This window comes from Ovis aries, chromosome 7 (assembly GCF_016772045.2).
Source record: "Ovis aries strain OAR_USU_Benz2616 breed Rambouillet chromosome 7, ARS-UI_Ramb_v3.0, whole genome shotgun sequence".
Taxonomy (NCBI): Eukaryota; Metazoa; Chordata; class Mammalia; order Artiodactyla; family Bovidae; genus Ovis; species Ovis aries.
In genome coordinates, this window is record NC_056060.1 from 70,889,327 (window position 1) to 70,895,458 (window position 6,132).

General features: G+C 50.6%; 1 long non-coding RNA gene across 1 annotated transcript; it reads left to right on the plus strand.

Annotated features, from left to right (window-relative positions):
• The first annotated feature begins 1,350 nt into the window (after window positions 1-1,350).
• LOC106991287 (uncharacterized) lies at window positions 1,351-5,054 on the plus strand. The gene is made up of 2 exons (XR_001434950.4): window positions 1,351-2,856; window positions 3,924-5,054. It is a non-coding gene; the product is annotated as an uncharacterized LOC106991287 (long non-coding RNA).
• Window positions 5,055-6,132: the final 1,078 nt, after the last annotated feature.

A 6,132-nucleotide genomic window follows, 5' to 3' on the forward strand; every position in this document is an offset into this window, starting at 1 on the left:
TCGTTCCTCTCCCTTCCTCAAAGCTCTTGATGCCTGCGCCTGCTTCCCCAGTACCAGGCGCTGTGAGGTCTCACAGACCATGCTGTGCTGATATGCTGCACCCAGGCAGCACCTGGTGAGTAGACTCTGAAGTCCTGGCAGGGGCATCTGGTTCAGTTGGTGGGGACCCCTCACACGGAGTGGTGGTGTAGTCAACAGGTGGGGGCGCCCATGAAGGACTGAAGAAGGTGGGTTGGCCACCTGGAGGAAAATGGCAGATTTAAGCTGAGCTCTGAGAAGGCCCAGAGACTTGCCAACCACCAGATTTGAGTCAGAAGACACCACTCAACATTAGATGCCAAGCACCTTTCTGGAAAGTGAAGGAAAGTGTTGTGAGAATCTGTTCTTAAGAGCCTAAGACGTTCTTGCCTCCTTTGCTTTATTAATATTACCTCAGGGCGAGAGTCCTTATCTTCGAGTTTCCAATCAACTTTTTTGTCAACTAATGTACATCCTGAATACTGCATCTGTCTAAGCTAAGAAGAATTTCCTTTTGGGAGGTGAAAGCCTGCAGTTACTCCTGTTCAGAGGAAAGTGCTAGTGATGGTAATGCAGGGTGACACTAAATAAACAGTTAGGGTGGACTGGAAAGATGGAGTTAATTATCCAGTGAGCTGAGTTTCAGCCCAGACCATCAGGGGCTGATTTGTTTTGGCTCATGGTCCAAGAAAGGAGACAAACCACTCTCTTCTCTACATCTCTTAGGGATCCTGATCGGTCCTGTCTCAAACAAAACAAAAATCACTACCCAGGTATCACTGTTTCAATTAAAATTGTGTATTACTCCTCTGCAGACCTTACAAAAATGTCCACTCTATTGCCCTATATCCCTTGAGAGAAGACCCCAAATGACTCACAAATAGATTCCCTAAATCTTTTTGTAGAGACCCATTGGTAGGAAGTGAACATCCAGCACTTCTCCCCATCTCTTCACTTACATTTTTACAACAGGCTTATAAAACTACGTGTTTATGAAAACTGAGACCTTAGTCTGGTTTTCACGATGATTCCCGCCTTCCCCCCCCCCCACCAAAAAAAATCAGGCTTCCTAAAATTTTAGATGCAATTAGATTTATTGTTTTCGTGATTCACTGACTATCCGGTTTCCTCAGGTAAGCCGGCACTTATACATAAATACTAGTAACTTAAAACTTCTCCCTCCCCACTTTGCTCTTCCCTCTCTGCCTTTGACCACCTCCCCTCCCTGCCACATTCTGATATTAATAATCCCCGGCTGCCCCTCTTTCCGGGTCATTACGGTACTGCTGGTCTCTAATCAATCCTAATGCGATGGCAATTGGAGTCCCTGATGACTGCGGCTCGGGTTTCTTGTAATGGCTCTACCACATTTTCCTGGACCTCCTTCTTTAACCTGAGATGCCAGGGGGACGAGTCCCTTCTCGGCTGCTGATTACTTCAAGATGTGGGGGCTGGTTTGCGCAGAAAGGGAAAGAGACACGCGCACAGCGTGGCTACCACTGCAGACTGGGCGGCTGGGGCGAGGAAGGCGTCTGCGCGCTGGGAGCCGGCACCCTAACGCCTCTCGCTACTCTGTTTTCTCCCCATTTTCCAGGCCCAAACTCACCGCGGTGGACCGAGATGAAGATTCTTAGAGGTTTTCTGTATTTGTTCCCCCCCCGCCCCCGCCCCCCCTGGTGCGGAGACGCCTCGTGGCCTCTGGGCCTCTCCAGTTCTCGCAGGTTCCCACCCTACAGCGTGCACCAGGACTCCCGGGCCAGGCCTCTCGCTCAGGAATGAACGCCTCGCTCCGGTTCTTCTTTCCTTGTGGCTGTCTTCTCCCTGCCATTCTCCCAATTCTACTCAGTTTTGGAGTAGCTGTCCTGAAGCGGCACTGGATTCTTCCTCATCTCTCCCTCTGACCCTTGACCTCTCCTCTTCTTTATCCCAGCAATGCCTGAAGCTCCCAACGGCTTCCTGACCCAAAGCAGAGGCCAGAAGCCTGGTCCTGTCTTGTCGGGGATTTGACCCCATCTCTCACGATCCATGAAGGAGACCATCGCTCGGAATCCTTAAGCTCTAGGGATAAAGGCCCAACACGTCTTTCTGGTTGGTGCCCTTGGGAGAGAGAACCAAGAGGGGGAACTTGCGCGGTACCTCCCTCTCCCTGGCGGTATCTTCTAGCTCGCCTCCCTACCCCTATCCAGGCCCGGCAGAAAAGCGATCAGCACGTTCGCGGCATTTGTATTCTTCCATTTCTCAGCCCAAAGCCATTTAGCGTAACCCGAGCCCAGGATAATTGCCACGTTTCTGCCGCGATACTTTAAAAAACAAGATAATGCTTCTGAATTGCGGAAGAAAGTGCTGCGGACAAATTGGGCGCTGAGCTGCCGAGAAGGTTCGCTTTGTTAGGGCCGGCCGGTGGTTTGTGACCAGATTAGTTCATTTCTGGGAGCCGCCTGCGCTCTGCAGCAGGGTGAGCCTAAGGCGAAAGGCCCCTGGGGTTTCCGGGCGCCGCGAACTGTGGGGAGGGCTAGGGGAGCGCTTCAGGCCTCTATGTCGGTGCAAATCCACGCCGTGGAAAATGTTTCTGCATTCCCACACAAGTACATTGTTTGGGTTCTAAAGGATCCAGATTGTCGCGGACAGAGAAGCTTGACTGCCTCTGCTCCCGAATGAGCCGCGCGCATCTGTCTGAAGCCCCAGTCCTCTGAGCGGCAGAGAAGGAAATGCTGGGTGGAGGTTTCCCACTCACGCATGCCCCTCCGCGCCTCTCGCCCACTGGGGCTGGGCTTGGATTTTGCAACCATTTCCAACACCGCTGCTGTACTTGGCGCAGCCCTGCTGGAAGCCTGCAGGGTGAGGCTTTCAGGCAGCCGGGGCGGGGGGGGGGGGTGCGGAGGGGCGCTTTTAGGGCTGGGAACAAGGCTGTGGGAGCTTTCCTTACCTCAGGTTCACCCGCCACCCCCACCCATCCCCCCGCGTGCAGGCCCACATCCCCGTTTCGCCGGCCCATCCCGGGTCCCGGGTAGGCTTCTCCGCCAGGTGTGCGCCGGCGCCCGGGAGACCCTGCCGCGCAGCGTACTCGCAGCCCCGCCCGCGGTGCCCAGTCTGGGGGAGCCGGGCTAACCCCCGCCCCGCCGCCAGGAACCCCTCCCCGGGGCCACGCTCGAGCTGTCGGGCGCTGCGTCTGCGCTGGGGACGGCTCCGCCCAGTTCTGCAGCCAGGGGTCCGGCGTTCCGGCCAGACCAGTGGTCTGAACGTGAGAAGACTTAGGACTCCGCCGCTCTCTCGGGCTGTTCCCCGAAGTGGTTCTGGGAGCCTAGAGGCATAGGGGCTTAAGGAAGGAAGGGACAGGGCCGGGGAGGGAGGGGGCGAGAAGGAGGCCAGGGCAGGTCAGCGGAACTGGGATGGGGCGCAGCCCAGCGGCGGGCACGGCCGGAGGAGAGAGAGGGCGCTGTCTTCCTGGCAAAGGATCCCTGGCCTGGCCGGCAGGAACCGACCGAAAGAAAAAAAAAAAAAAAAAAAGGGAAGAAAGAAAGCACAGGAAAGGAAATCTGCCTGGTCAAGCCCGGGGCGGGGGAGGGGGGCGGTGAGGGACGCGCTGTAGGGAGGGCCAAGGGTGGCCGAGCGGATTCTCAGCCCACAGCCCAGCAACCGCTTCTTCTGCTGCGGCCTTGCTAGCGCCGCGTGGCCCCGAGCGAGACTTCTTTGGCCCTAAAGGGGCCCCCACAGTTGGCTTCCCTCCCTCGCTTTCTCCTTTGGAAAACTGGAGGCGTCGGTATAAGGTCTGCGACGCTTCACTGGCGATTGAGGTGCCGCGATGTGGCCAAGGCAAGCAAGGGGGTGGGAGAGAACCCGGATCTCCTTTGCCTGAGCGGGGCCGGCTTTTCAGTTTTTTGTTTTGTTTTTTTTTCAATTTTCAGGAGCCCGCGGAAGAAAACCGCAACGCCAACCAGGCCTTCACGTCGAAGCGCCGCAGCAAATGACCTCACCTGATTTGGCTGCGTCTTGCCGAGGAACAAGGAGGAGGTGGAAGGCCCTTCTTTCTTTCATCGATTGGCCTGGGCGCACACTCTGGAAACCAAAGGGTCCCAAGGACAATTACTGTCAGCCATTCTCCCACTCAAACCTAGGAAACTTAATTTACACTACTTCAGGAGAAATTCCTGTATCATCTACAAAGAATGTGTCTTTCCATGCTCATAACAAACCAGTCGAAGCAAAACAAAAGGATCTCAAACTTACTCATCTTCAGTCTTGAAAGGTCCCTCTGTGTTAATGGATGTAATTAAAGGCCTTCTAGGTTTGCTGATAGATACTAGAAGCGATCATCTCCTTACATGTCCGCCATCGGAGAGTCCCAAGCTCCAGTCTCCACGTGAATTTCCGGACTCTTCCATAGCCCTTCCAGTAGAATCCAGGTGACCCCATAGTTCTGCCTTTAGCAGGAGAGCTATTTCCTAGGAGTAACTGGGTGGGCTGCAATCCGCCTGCCTCTTCACGTTGAGAAACGCTTCTCTTGTGGGAACGTCTGTTTCTATTCATCCGATTTTCTAATGTCTTTGATCAGCCTAAATATTTTCTTGGCAAACGGAAATTGACCATGCCATGAATATGATAACAACCTGCTTGGAAAGAAGCTATTTTGTTTCGAAGCAGCAAGGGGGGCTGGGGGGGCGAGAAGCCAGGGAAGGGAGTGGGGGTTGGGTAACTAGCTGGCTGGTAAGAATCCCTGAAATAGATTCCTGAACATACATCTTTTTGCAGTCTCTGAAGCAGCTTCTTAAAAGATAGTCAGATAAACACACACCTGGTCTCCTAAAAGTCTTTGATACACTTTATATTTAAAAAAACAGAACTTCAATGGACGCCTCTGGAGAATTTCCCTTTAAAACACAGATGAAAGGCAAGGTTAATACAATGTTCTCTTAATCCCTTTGGCTTGTGAGTCAAAATAAATATTTTCTTCTGCATGTGATTGTACATCCTGCCATTTGGCTGTGGCTATAAGCAAATCGACCGGTAATAAAAGTGTTTTGAGGCTGTGTATTAAATGCAGTTCTCTTGAAATCAAGGGTTGGGGGGAGGGAGGGGCCTTACTTCACAGGCAAGAGTTGGTAGGTTTCTGAAAAAGCTGCAAGAAAAGGACCTTTCACCTCTCATTAGTGATGCCATCAGTGCTCAGGCAGAGTGGAGCTGAGGTCATGTTACATATGGCACACAGTCTGCTCAGCACTTGAAACGTCAGCTTTGAAATTTTAGAGAGGGGAAAGGTCATCTTTAATAAGCTAAAGTCTGGGGCTCCCATTGCCCTCTTTGCAAACTGGGTGGGTGTCCATATGCTTCAAACCTTCTGCACAAGTTTTTTTTTTTTTTTAATTTGCAGTTTTAAGCTGATTTTTTGTTTCACATCTTCATTTAAGCTGTAATGTTTTCAGCTGTTAATACACCAAAAGGCCTTTCATTTTTATAGCAACTCTGTCATCTTTCCTTTTCTTCTCAGGCAATCATAAAACTGTCTGTTCTGAGTGATAGCTTTTTAGAACTCAGCTTCCCAGAAGAAATGAAGTGTATCTGTCCATCTGCATACATGGATCCAGACATGTGGGCTATAGGGTTACCCTTCTGAGTGGGTAATTTAGACTTCACTTTTGTACACTACATAATTTACTGAACCTTCAAAACATTAAAACTTCCATATTATGTAAAAGCTCTAGTTTCTGAAAACTTCCTGGTACTACTAAAATTTTTCATGCCATTTACTGAAATTTCACATTTTATTTTTACCATGTGGGGAAAACTCTCAAATCAGAAGATATTGATTCTTCTGTAAGGTTTACAGTTAAGGTTGACAGAAGCTACAGTGGTAGATACAGCACTGAAAAAAAGAAGTGCTAATATCTCACTTCCTTGTTCAAAAAATATTAGGAATATTTGTGAATGTTTAATCCTCATATTTTTTCAAGAAGTGAAGTCAACCAAACCCAAGGCAAGAAACTATCCCCAGATCTCTTTGTAGCCACTGTCAATATGGATATAAATATTTTTCTCTCATGTCCCTCTGCAAGGAACTCAATAGTGATTTGTCATTTACTCAGTTCCAGAAACTTTTTTTCCTTATGGACCTACTAT